Raw genomic sequence first — 14,551 nt, forward strand, 5'->3', positions numbered from 1 at the left:
GATATCTTTGAGATAAGACCATCTCAGGAGATAAGAGGCTTGAAGGGATAGAAAATTCCTTGCCTCTTGGTTTGCTATATCAGGTTAATACTGAAGAATAGCTTGTTTCCAGTTCATCTTGCTTCAGACAGCCTGAAGATCAAGAATAATCACTGACAGTTGGGTCGATATTGACAAGAAAATTATATTGGAAGTTTGAAGCCATCTATATATTTTATGCTTGAAGTCAGAAAAGACTTAATTTCTTTCCTAGGATGCCTGGAAAGATGACTATAGGGCTAATTGCTAGCATTGAAGTGAAAATGCGTGCTCCTCAGATGTTGATTGGTTTACTTCTCAAAATTTCACAAATCAAATTTACCATTGAATATATTTACTACTAAATATAATTCTAAACAGTACTAGAGTGGGTATTCAAATTGAAGTTAGCATATATGATCTCTCTGTTAGTTACCTGTTTCTTCTAATCGATGTTGAGTCCCAGGTACACTTTGTTTCAATGCTATAGAGAGGGATTTAATTCATCTCTTTGGAACTCTGTGTGTGTGCTTGAGTGTGATAAGCAGTGTTTTATATACAGCGACACGGTGATTTTGATTTTTATTTTTTTGTCTTTTAGTAAATACAGAAGACAGTTTTAGGCAAATGCTATTTAGTGCTGAGACTGTTAAGGCCAGCCACACATGTATTTCTGTCTAATAATTCTACAGAGTTCCTTAGAGTAATACTGCTTTAACATTTCCTGGTTTTTGTTTCGTTGTTGTGTTGTGTTGTTTCTTTGTTTGACTTCCTTTTCTTTTTTTGCTGTCCCAAATGGATCTTCAGGTAGTTTTATTTTAGAAAATAATCAGGTTTCTATGTACTCTAAATACTTTAAATGAGCAATTCTTCCTTTCCACTAGCACCTTTGTGCAGTCTAAAACTGTTTTCTACATTTGGAGACTCTGCATTGAAAGATTTTTCTAAAGTAGAAGAATGTTCAGCAAAATTCTCTTTAGCCTTTTTTGAAGGGTGCATGGAAATCCTTGAGCACTGAAGTGAAACTTTATTCAACAATGTTTTCTTTTGGGGCACCTGGGTGGCTCAGTCCCTTAAGTGTCTGCCTTCAGCTCAGGTCATGATCCCAGAGTCCTGGGATGGAATCTGGCCTTGGCATCAGGGTCCCTGCCCAGCAGGGAGTCAGTTTCTCCCTCTCCCTCTGCCCCTCGCCCCTGCTCATGCACGCACTCTCTCTTCCTCTCTCTCAAATAAATAAGATCTTAAAAAAAAAAAAAAAAACACAATGTTTTCTTTTTTAATTCATTCTATATTGGAAAGAATAAAATATTAGGTATTTTACTACAGAATTTAGACATTCAAAGAAAAATCAAACAAGAACAGTAACTTTGGGATATTCAGTCATCTTTTCAATTCACCAAAACAACCAGAACTTGGGGGTCAGCTATTTTCAACACTAGCCTATATTATCTACCTGACTCCCTAACTATTGATGTTTCTATAATTACTATTGTATCTATCCCCAAAAGGAAGTAATTTCCACCTCCCTAGTTCTCTGCTTTTGATGTTGGACTTGGGTTTGAGTCCAAGCTCACTGAGCTCAGTTTTATTATCTCTTCCTCAACATTGTCATCCTTTGCGAACAGAATAAATCTACCTAAAAGTTTGTTCTGAAAATAAAATGGGATGGTTATATTAAGACTCTTAATGATACCTGAAATTTTTGGATCCATCATCAAGCTTTGGGACCACAGAGACTGGCTGGAGGGATTTATACAACCATGTAGATGGGTTGTATTGAAGGCTTTACTTTCACTGTTGCTCTCGTACCTCACTCTGTAAGAATACAGAGCCCTGCAACTGGACTCTCAGGGGCCATGCAGCCTATTTTAGCCAATGAGATGTTAACAAAAGTACAAAAGTAGAAACTTGAAATATGCCTGAATGATTGGGTTTGCATGCTCCTACACCTCTGTATTCACCATACGAGCATGTCTGGGCTAGCCTGCAAGAGAAATGAAAAATCATGAGAGCAGAGTCAAGTCACCCTGAACACCCCCTGGACTTGTGAGACCCATCCAACAACCATGGGTGCACCACCCACTCCACCATGGACTTCACAGTGTCCTTTAACAAAGGTCATTTACAAGTCCTTTTAACATGTCTGGAGTTGAAAGAAGAATATAGACAAACCATTATAAAGTAAATAACGCCTAATAACTATATATTTAACATTATATACATACAAATTTAATATCCATTTGTATTACATATATATTCACATATATTGGAAACTTACTTAGATCCTGCTCCTCAAATTTGTCCCTCCACCACCTGCATTTCTCCTCACTTCTCTTCCCATTTTGATCCAGTCTCTCATTTCTCTCAACAGTAGGCAAAAGGGCCTAAATTGGGATGCTTTCCAAAAGCTTGGTAAGCACTGACTGAACTGACCTTGAAGAAATTGCTTTAGAGGTTTTCCCCTACCATTTTTGCTTGTATCTATTTGCTTTATTCACAGTTTATATTTGGCCAATGCTTGGTTAAATCAGTGTTCCAAAGGGCAAAATTGGTTTCTTCTGTTGAGAAATTAATATTCCCGCCTTTCTCGGGTTGAGGAAAGAAAGTTCTGACACACAATTTCCCTTCCACAGAGGGCTTTAATTCAGAAGTTCTGGGTATAGAATTGATATATGACCTAAATTAAGTAACTTTTATGAAGAAGAAAAGTGAGGCTTTTGTTGGTGGCATTTCAGATTTTGAGTATCACCATTGAGCCTCTTATAGTATATGTCTGATTAAATTGTGCATTAAATGCCTTTATGTTCCTGCTGTTAAGCCTCCATGTGTGTACATGCCCTCCCCCCGCCCCCGCCAAGAGTCAAAGCCTTGTCCTTCAAAGTGCTTATACTTTAACAGGTAGTACACAGGAGAGATAGGTCTATAGATTTATTTTTATTTTTTTAAAAAGATTTTACTCATTCATTTGAGAGAGTGAGTGAAGGAGCAGGGGTTGCGGCAGGGGGAGAGGGAGAAGCAAACTCCCCAACAAGAAGGGAGCCCAATGTGGGGCTTGATCCCAGGACTCCAGGACCACCACCCAAGCCGAAGGCAGATGGCCAACCGACTGAGTCACCCAGGCGCCCCCCCATAGATTTATTTTTAAAGCTTCCCTTTTGCTGATAAACATCTAAACACAAATTCAATTATTTTCTATTATTTGATAGACACATTTCCTTATTCTAAGGGAAAAATTAGAGATTTTTTTTAATATAAAAGAACAGGCTTTAAGGAAAAAAAAAAAAATTCTAGTAATTGACACTCAAAAAATACAGGAAAGGATCCGAAGAGGAGGTCAACCAGAAGAACAAGAAAATAGAGAAGATGTCTGGCCATCAGAGGACACTAAATGTGCCACAGTGTTTCAGATACTTTCTGGGTTTTACTCTCAAAGCTATCTAGTTAACTCAAATTACTGAATTGTAAAGCAAGGACTCAGACCTGTCTGAAAAAGCCAGCAAAATGTTCTCTAGGTAAGAAAGGGCCAAGGTGAGATTATAAATACCTTTGTTAACACCTAGCAAAGATCTAAGGTGGTTGTTAGAAGGTGGGGGAGCAAGGGTGAGGTATCCTTCAGACTGAGAAGCAATTTGAGACAGAAAAAACAAAGCAAGCCTCTCCATACCTTTTACCAAGTTTTATTCAGAGTAACTTACTGACTAACTGGGGTGGGTGGGGGAAATCAGAAAGACAAACAATCCAGGCAGTTCACAGCTATTTTCTGCAAAGTCTGGACCTTAACCCACAGCCTTTTTTTTTTTTTTTCCTTTTTAAGATTTTATTTATTTACTTGAGATAGAAAGAGCACGAGCCGGGGGAGGGGCAGAGAAGCAGACTCTCCGCTGAGCAGGATGTCTGTCGTGGGACTCGATCACAGACTCTGGGATCATGACCTGAGCCGAAGACAGACACTTAACCGACGAGCCGCCCAGGCGGCCAACCCACAGCTTTTGTAGAGTAAGGGGATCATTGCGGTGAGGTCCAAGGGTAGTTACCTAAATTGGAGGCTTCGGTGCACCGGGCCCTCTACTAGTTATCTAAAATAGTGCCACCTGCGCAGCAGCTGTATCTATTAGTTACCTAAAGCGGAGCCTTCTGTGCACCAGTTTAGGGAGGATCAGAGCAAACCTTCCCGAATTCCGGTCAGGGGATAAATCAGCCTCCAAGGGGCTGGAACAGGCAGCCTCAAGGGAGGTCATTATGTGGGCATGAACAAGACGGAGGGCCACAGACGGATTCAGTGTTGTTAGTACTCCGCCGTGGTGCCTCATGGAACCCTTCATACAGACAAAAAACTGAAGACTTGTTTCCCTACATTTGTTACATTTTTAGAAAAAGTTGCCACATTACTTAAAAACGAACCAAAAAACCAACTTCTCACTTTTAGAGAAGCTTCAGGATGACATCAAAATTGAAGAGAAGGCACAGCGATTTCCCATACACCCACGGACCCCACATATGCACAGCCTCCTCCATTATCAACCTCCCCGCACCAGGTGGCGTATTTGTTCCAACTGGGATGAAACTACCATGACAGGTCATAATCACCCAAAGTCCAACCTCAGAGAATTTTACAAGACCAGTGCTCTAACCCCTGAGCTATGGAGCCAACCACAACCTCAGAGAATTTTTTTTTTTTTTAAAGATTTTACTTATTTATTTGAGACAGAGAGAATGAGAGACAGAGAGCATGAGAGGGAGGAGGGTCAGAGGGAGAAGCAGACTCCCCGCTGAGCAGGGAGCCTGATGCGGGACAACCTCAGAGAATTTTAAATGCATTTGCCACAGATCCCCTCCATTACATGGGAGGGCTTCTAAGGGAATTTTTCCCTCAGCAGTCTCACAGGGGGCTTGTGGCTATGTTACCTACATGAAAAGAGATTGTGTAGATTTGATTAAATTATAGATCTTGAGATGGGGAGATCATCCTGTATTATTTGGGTGAATCCAGTGAAATCATAATCGTTCTTACAAGGGAAAAAGAAGGCAGGGGAGTCAGAGAGAGGTAGCAAAGGAAGCATAGGTTGCCTTGATCTGGGCCACAAGCAAAATACTGTAGGCAGCCTCTATAAAAGGCAAGGCAGTGGATGATCCCCTAGAGCCTCCAGAAGGAGCATAGCTCTGCCAAACCATTTTATATTTCTGACCTTCACAATTATATCTTTGCACTGTTTTAAGCCACTAAATTTGCAGCTAATTTGTTTTAGAGAAAAGCCTACCTCAAAAATATTTATGGATGTGAATTTTTTCTTATATTATTGAAACACACATTTTAAGAAGAATTATTTCAAGTTGAAATTAAAAGGACATATTGCAAAATGAAAAGAGGCCTTTGGACTTCTGAACTACTGTAGGCAGGAAACAGACTGAGAAATTTCCTCACTTATACACACCAGCCACTTCTTATGGAAAAATAATGATGCCCAAGGGATATAGCCAAGAGATGTCAGAGGACAACTCCAGAGACCAAGACTGAGCACTAATCAAGGAATTGACAAAATGTGCCCAGCTTGATGTCAGAAATGGTATATAGGAGTGACTGCTTTGAGTATCCAGTTTTCTCTAAATCAGAATGTCTGCATAGATTTTCTTAGGTCTCCTTAATTCACAGGTGTTCCATAGCGCTATATCTTAGGAGCTGCATGCAAATAGTTTTATGCACACATGGATATGATTTTATAAACGATCTCAGACCTCAAGCCTGATGAGACTCTTGCCATAAAAAAGTGAGGTGGGGGAAAAGAGTCCTGGAGAAGGCGATGTACTTTGCCCATGGGAGGGATATAAATTGTGACCAGAGGGACCACTGGGGCACAGTGTATTTTCCAAAATGGTTGCAAAAATGTCTCCTGTCACAGAAACGATTTTCCAATGTGACCTTGACAGGTCCCCATTGAAAAGAGGGGTCTATCTTCCCTGCCTCTTAGGCAGGCTTGTGACTATCTTTTACTAGTAGAATGAGGAAGAAGTGACAGCATGATTTTGATGCTTATTTAGAAAAGGGGATGCAGGGGCACCTGGGTGGCTCAGTCGTTAAGCATCTGCCTTCGGCTCAGGTCATGATCCCAGAGTCCTGGGATCGAGCCCCACATCAGGCTCCCTGCTTGGCGGAGGAGTCTGCTTCTCCCTCTGCCTGCCACTTCCCCTGCTTGTGCTCACTCTCTCACTATTTCTCTCTCTGTGTCAGATAAATAAATAAAATCTTAAAAAAAAAGAAAAAGAAAAGGGGATGCAGCCTCCACTTTGTTTGCTGGAACATTTGCTGGAATCTGAATCACTATGTAAGTTGTCCAGTGGCCCTGAGGCTGCCATGCTCTGAGGAAGCCCAAATTAGCCCATGTGGGGAGACCACCGAGGACTGCCTTTAGACTACATCAGCAGAGACAGGCCTGACCAGCACCCGGCTGCTCCTGCTCAGACTACTCTATCTCACATCCCTACCACTATCCCCAAGCACATCTCAAAGTCCTGACCCACAAAAACCATGAGACATAATAAAATTATGGAGAGACGTATTATGCAACAATAGATAACCAAAGAAGCCCCTTCTCCTGCACCCTCAAAACAAGAAAACACAAGTTTCAGTTATTTCAATTTCACATACTGATGGTGACTTACTTCTTCTCATAGTGTCACCTATTTTCACCACAAAACCATGACAGTTTTCCTTGAGACTGTGCTTACTGTGCAGGGTATGATTTACATACCTCTCAGTTTTTCCCACTAAGATACAAAATCCTCAAGGGAGAAGGCCCTGAGTCATTCACATTTATGTCTCCTAAAATGAAAAGCACAAGGGATACACATAATTGGTGTTGACTGTTAAGTTTTTTGAATGAATGAATGGATAAATGAATGAATGACATTTGTTAGAAAAATCTTTTTGTTGCTGCTGTTTTGGACAAAAGGCTTTGTTACCCTTTAAGGGATCCCACACACTTACAATACAAATAGAAGAGGATTTGTTTTAATACTACTGGACCTTTAGGATAACCCTTATTTCTGCAGAATGGAGAAGGCAGCTTTCTTTCTTTTTTTTTAGAGATTTTATTTATTTATTTTGACAGACAGAGAGAGAAAGAGAGCACACGTAGGGGGAAACAGCAGACAGAGGGAGAAGAAGACTCCCTGCTGAGCAGGGAGCCTGAAACAGGACTCCATCCCAGGATCCCGGGATTATGACCTGAGCCAAAGGCAGACGCTTAACAGACTAAGCAACTCAGGTGTCCCAGAAGGTGGCCTCCTTACCAATTTATCAAGTCATTCCTGAGAGGGTGAAATACATATGAGAGGGGTGCCTGGTTCACTCAGTCATTAAGCATCTGCCTTTGGCTCAGGTCATGATCCTGGGGTCCTGGGATCTAGTCCCACTTCAGGATCCCTGCTCAGTGGGGAGCCTGCTTCTCCCTCACCACTCCCCCTGCTTGTGTTCCCTCCCTCACTGTCTCTCTCTCTGTCAAATAAATAAATAAAATGACCACACACTTAAAAGGAGCAAGAAGCTGATCTAATGGTAAACCCTGTAGTCTAGGGGCAGAACAAGTTTAAATGTTCACCTCCGTGTGGGACCAAGTTAGGGCCTTTGAGTTAGAACATTACTGATGGCTAAGTACCCAGGTGTACTCAGCCAAACCTGGAGACCCGGCTAGTGGTATGCTGGGTAGTACTAAAATAGTTTCTGGAGAGAGACCCAGCTTCCACCTCCTTGAAAGTATTTCCTGGGAAGTGAAAAAATGAGAGAAGGACAAATGCTCTTTGCAGAAGTAGTAGGGATATATAGAGGGGATAATACTTTTGAAACCACCCTAAGTACAATCGTTAAGTCAACAATTTTTTGGAACAACCTATTGTCTGAGAAAGTGGGAGTATAGGGGAAAATATGACAGATATGTCCCAGGATTCATGAGGTTGAATTCTAATGGAGGAAAAAAAAATTAAAGAGACTAACAAAATAGGATAAATTCAGAAAACATATGTATTGAGAAGGAAAATGACACCTGGCAAAGGGAGAGAAAGTGGCCAGGGGAAACTAGTACCTTAGCGAGGTGCAGCAAGCACTAGTGTTTGCCACCCAAAGGTCATTCCCTTCCTTCAGTCCTAAGAGAAGAACCAACCTCTTGCCTGTCTCTTACTTTCCCATCCCCTACATAGCAAGAGGTGGAGAGTATGGAACATATTTCTGAGATGTTATGGAGAAATCCATCAAGGCAGTAGAGGTGAAGATTGATGCCTCCAAGAAAGATCCTCCTCCTTGATGAAGAGAGTCTCAAAGCACAGTCCCTTCTTCACATTGAACATCACTCTGAATACTGCCCTGTGAGGACAAGACCTGGAGCTACTGCAGTCATCTTGTGATATGATGAGGAAGACAATGGATACTATAGAGAAGTTGACCCAAGGCCTTGATTTCATTGAGCCAGAACCAGACCTGGGATCACCTCACCTACTTCAGTACTTCCATTGTATGAGAAAAACTAACACTAAAATGTTTAAGCCAAAATTAAACTTGCAACCTGAAACATGTTAATGTGTAATTTTCCTGGGGCTTCCATGGCAAGGTATCACAAACTAAGTTGTTTAAACAACATAAATGTATTATCTCACATTCTGAAGGCTACAAATCAGAAATCAAGGTATCCTAAAGATTGGATCCTTCTGAGGGCTATGTGGGAAGGATCTACTCCAGGCCTCTCTTGGCTTACAGATGGCCATTTTCTGTTTCTCACATCTTCCTGCTATGTGTGTCTCTGTCTAAATCTTCCCTTTTTATAAGAAAACCTGGATGAGGGGCCACTCCTAGTGACCTCATTTTAACTTGATTACCTCTATAAAGTCTCTGTCTCCAAAGGTCACATTCTGAGGTACTGGAAATTAGGACTTCAACATACGAATTTTGAAAAGACACAATTCAATTCATAAAATAAACACATAAGTTCTTAATGAGGAAGTAATCCTGAATGGAAAATTAGAAGTGAAAAAACATATTTTTAACACAGATTTGGATGAAGAATATTGTAAGGTCGAGAACTACACGTGACAAGGCTCTGAGTTTGTGATTTATCAGAATCCAGGTGCATGTGTGCACTAGTGATTGGCTTATTGCCTCCCAGCCCCAAAGCACATTTCATTGCCTATTCTGTGATAAGACTAAATATTTCTCTGTCGTCAACGGGTCTGATGCTAATTTTGCTTTGTCAGTAGAGGGTGCTAGAGGCACATGGCAGGAGTCAGGGCTTTTCTTCCTGGTTCCAGTGTGCTCTTCTTCACAAATTCCTGCATTGTATAGGGTCTCTGCAGGGCCCGGTCCCGGAAGTGTGTGCAGCTTCTGCAGTGACAGTAGACAGCAGCACAAGACACCCACCTATGGGTGGTTTCCTAAAAAGCCCCAGAGAATGCATTACCAGCAAGTCTGGCTAGATGGCAGTGTAAGAAACTCCAACCAGTGAACTATGACCCTTTCAATGAGGACTGGATCTTTTTTTTTTCCTTTTATTCTTTCTTTAATTTAATTTTTTTCATTAATTTTGAGGCCTGGATCTTAATCCTAAGGACGTTCTTCTTTTAGACTGATTCCTTTTCTTGGGTGTTCTATGCTAGGTCTAAGCTTTGTGACTATGCTTTATCTATTCCCAAATTCTTTCCATAGTTATTAACTCTTTATTAGGCAATCACCATTACTACAGTACCCTGTTATAATTAATAATCCTTTTTATTAGAGGTGCCTGTGTAGTCTGACCCTTGGTTTCAGCTCAGGTCACGATATCAAGGTCCTGAGATTAGAGTCCTGTGTAAGGCTCCATACTCAGTGCGGAGTCTGCTTAGAGTTTCTCTCTCCCTCTCCCTCTGCCCCTTCCCCCTGTGGTGTGAGCGCACTCTCTCTCTCAAATAATTTTTTTTTAAACAAATAAATCTTTACATTAAATTGTTCCTGTTCAAATGACTCTGTGATTTCTGCCTCTTTATGGGATGCTGACTTATGTATTAGGCCGGAAGTTATTCACAGTATCATGAGGCAGAGTGGAAAAGCAGTGGGACTCAAGGAATGACTCTCAGCACAATGCTATGACCTAGCTCACAGAACACTACGATCTCTGCCAAAAATGAGACAAATCAGGAAGCTACTGATGCCTCTTCCAGGAATACTTCTATTTAGCTTCCATCCAAGGAAGGAGAAGCAAGTGATAAGTTCAAAAACACTGTCTTCTAGGTTAGCATACAAACTACTGTACCCTTCAAGCACTGCTGCTTCTCTTCTCTCTTGTTCCATTTAATATCCAATTTCCACTTTACATGAGGGCATCTAAGTAGCTGAATCTAAATTACACTGGAGGGGCACCTGGGTGGCTCAGTCGTTAAGCGTCTGCCTTCGGCTCAGGTCATGATCCCAGGGTCCTGGGATTGAACCCCGCATCGGGCTCCCCGCTCCGTGGGAAGCCTGCTTCTCCCTCTCTCACTCCCCCTGCTTGTGTTCCCTCTCTCGCTGTGTCTCTCTCTGTCAAATAAATAAATAAAATTTAAAAAATAAATAAATAAATAAATAAATAAATAAATAAATAAATAAATTACACTGGAACTGGGGGCATCATTATCTATATTCCAGAAAGTGAAAAGTAGAAAGGAGAAAAAAAAGGTAAAATGGAAATGCCAGCTAATTTGGGGTTTTGCCAAAAACTCCCATGGAAACCAATGACTTTACTTTTATCTAATCAACTAGAGTTGGGTCATGCGACCATGTCTTACACAGCTATTGGAAAATGGCTAGGAAAAAGGGAAGTGTGGAAGAGAGCGGAGTCAGTCAACCAACATATATGCCCACTTATGTATATACCTCCTGCTCTCTTATCCAAAACAACCCTAATTGACCTTTCCCAGTGATGTGGAGATACAAATGACAGGAGGCTTATATAAAATGGGTGATAAACTCTCTGTAATGCTAGACTTTTGGATTTTTAAAAATTAAAGAACAACAAAGAGACAATGCTTAGATTTAAAGTAATAAATGCCATTAGGAAAACATTTAACTTTTTAAGCACAGGCTTATTATCCTGTAAAGATTGTTAGCAATTTGTCATTTGGAACATAGAGAAAACCTTTACACACAGGTTATTGTTTCTTCTTTCGTATGAGAGCTATATATTTATTCTACATGTTTTCATTTACTTGAATATATATATATAGTCATATATATATGAACTTATTTTCTTGACAACACATTCAGATTAACCTATTTTTGAAGGCTGATACAGATCTATTCCATTTAACCAATTAGATATTGATGATCATTTGGAGAAAGATGATTTTCTTTTGAGACTTTTAAACCGTTTGACCACTGATCCAATATATAATATTTAATATTTATAATTTAAGAAAATAAATAAGATTTTTCAAGAAACATGACTAGGCTGTTGTATACCCTGGCACACAAAACTCACACAAAAGGCTAAGCAGGAACTACATAGGACTAGAGTTCAGAGATTTTATGGCATCATATGTAAATTTTCATCAATGTGTGTTATATATAAATCCAGCTCTTTTTTTTACCAGATAGAATTTAATGAGCCTGTAAATTTGTTTAGAAATTAAAAGATTTACCCCACAGTTTTATTACCACCATCTTCTAAAATTGAACATAGAAAACAGAAATGATGTCTCCACTCAGTTAAAATAGTTTGAGAGGGGACTAAGCTGAAATTTACTTTTGACCGCTTCTACTGACACATTTATTCATGTAATGAGCATTACTGAGTGACTACCATGTGCCAAGCCCTATAAATAACAAGTAAATAAGTAAAATATATTTTAGGTCACTGATAAGCTCTATGAAGAAAAATGAATAAGCAAAAGGGACCTTTAATCTAACAGAGGTGAAGGAGCAGACCATACTGGCATTTGGAAGAAGAACAATCCATGCCTAGTGAGGAGAAGACATTGGGGGCCAAAAAATGTAAAAATCCTAGGGGTATGTGTGTGTGTGTGTGTGTGTGTGTGTGTGTTTGCACTTACTCTGTTCAGGAATAGTAGGCAAGCACAGGGATCCAGAGGGTAAGTAGATATAGAAGAAGTCAAAATTCTAAACTGGAAGTCAAAGCATCCAGAACGCTGTGGGCACTTGCAATGATATTGGCTTTTACTCTGAGTGACACAGAAAGATCTTGAAACATTCTGAGCAGAGCTCTTATGATTCCACTGTCTGCTGGTTGGAGAAAGACTCTGGTGGAGACTAGGGGTAGCAAGAACGAGTAATGAGGTACATTAGCTAGGAGGCCATTAAAACCAGGTTAAGGAAATAGTAACAAAGGTATTGGGAAATGGTATAATATTGGATATAATTTGAGGGTAATGTTAATAAGATTTCATAAGGTATTAATTTGGGTACATAAGAGATAAAAGAGTCAAGGATGAATCACTCCAAATTTTTCAGTCAGAGCAAATAGAAGGAAGATTCATCATTGCTTATATTGGGATAAATTGGATAAGGGTATTAAATCAGAAATTCAGTTGTGGACAGGATAAACTTGAAGTGCTCATCAGACATCTAAGTAGATGTGTTGAGTAGGCAATTGGAGGTAAGAGTGTGAAGTTCAGCAGATAACTTCAAGATAGAGATAGGCATTTGGGAAATATCAGCATACAGATGATATTTAGAGCTATGTGACTAGATGAGTCCCTGCAGCTAATGTTGATAATGCCTGGGTTGTGTCAGTCATTCTGTTACATCCTTGCACATGTAATGCTCACACCAATTTTGTAATGAAATGGAGCCTGAGAGAGATTAAATAAATTCCCACAGTCACACAACTAGAAAATGGAAGATACAATATTTAATCCAAGTTGTACCTGAAAATAAAATCTATTCTTCCGTGAAAGTAGACACATTGCATTCCTTGCTCTAAATGCATTGAATGTTATTTCCCACGTGGCTCTAGAAAGGCCACTAATGTTTAGATCTAAAAATCACCAACCAGTCATTGTTGATTTCCCTACTGTTAAAGAAACAACAGATCCAAAATGGAGTCACTTGTGCTAAGCTGCACATCAGCAAATCAAAAATTAATAACAACCTCACTGCAGTTTTCAGCCTCGCCCAAGAATGTGACCTTTAACCAGTCAGTCTGAAATTTCCTGGCCAGCATTTATCTGGTAATCAGCCTAATCGGTTCCTGCCTTCCCCACAAAGGGAAGGTGGCTTTGTTGGAAACAATATTTTCTTTTGTTTTTGATTTCCTTGTCCCTCCCCTTACTCCTCTTCTCTCCTTAGAAACCTTCCATTTTATACAGTTCCTCAGAGCTCTTTTTCATTTGCTAGATGGGATGCTGCCCAATTCATGAATAACTGAATAAAGCCAGTTAAATCTTCAAATTTACTCAGTTGAATTTTTTTTTTAACACTATCTTCTGCTATTTCCACTCACTGAACTTTCCTCAAATTTCAGGAAACATTAGCATCCTATCCTGATTTCCTCCAAATCTAGGGTCCTTGTTGAGAGATAATTTGAAATTACTATGTATTGCTTCACTAGGGTAATCTAGATATAAATCTCAACACACAGGCAGCATTTTTGGAAACTTATTGTAGTGAATAGCAATTTAAAACAGACCTAAGCTCATTGTAATACACAATTTCAGTTCTTTTTTAGAGCTTGTGGATATTATTAAAGATTAGGGGCAACAAAGAGGTTTGTTCCTATATATGTATTACTTGTGTCTGTTGTATATATAAACATAAATGTGGATATATGCTTTCTTAATAAATGCACTTATGAAATCTAATGCTACTTTGAAATTTTATCACTTCTCTAAGTCTATAAAGACTCTTACAATTCCTGGTACATGTAACAAAATTATCTTGGTGATAGAAAGTCATAAAAAATGATCATAAGCTTTTAGAAATTTAATTTTATAGGAATAAATGGAAATATTATGAAAATGTTGATTGGTAATGAATCTCTGGTTTTAAGTGTGATTTTAAATACAAACTTGTTTCAAAAGTCACATCTAATCATTTTATTCTTCTCTATTTCAATGAAGAAAAGAAATTATATACCATTGTAATTAAATCTCCCAAACTGTAGTAGGTTAGTACATGCTAATATTATGTTTTGCCATGGTAATGTGTTCTTAGTCAAAGTTTTCCATATCAAACCTTCTAAAGGAAAGCTGAATAAATGAGAAATAAGTTATAGAATAACTAAAGCTTCAAAGTCACCATTAAAGATCATTTAAAATAAGTTTGTCTTCATAAAAAGTATCATAATTTAAGTTCTAAGTTTCCATATTTCTATTTTTTCTGTTATGGTCATAGATGGGTTAGCAAAGACATAAAATAATTCATTTTTTAAAGATTTTATTTATTTATTTATTTGAAAGAGAAAGGGAGAGAGCACAAATAGGTGGAGTGAGAGAAGGAGAGGGAGAAGCAAGACTCCCTGCTGAGCAGGGAGCCCCATGTGGGGCTCGATCCCGGGACCCTGGGATCATGACCTGAGCCGAAGGC

This window comes from Leptonychotes weddellii, chromosome 14, assembly GCF_054177405.1.
Source record: "Leptonychotes weddellii isolate Sample4059 chromosome 14, ASM5417740v2, whole genome shotgun sequence".
NCBI classification, from domain to species: Eukaryota; Metazoa; Chordata; class Mammalia; order Carnivora; family Phocidae; genus Leptonychotes; species Leptonychotes weddellii.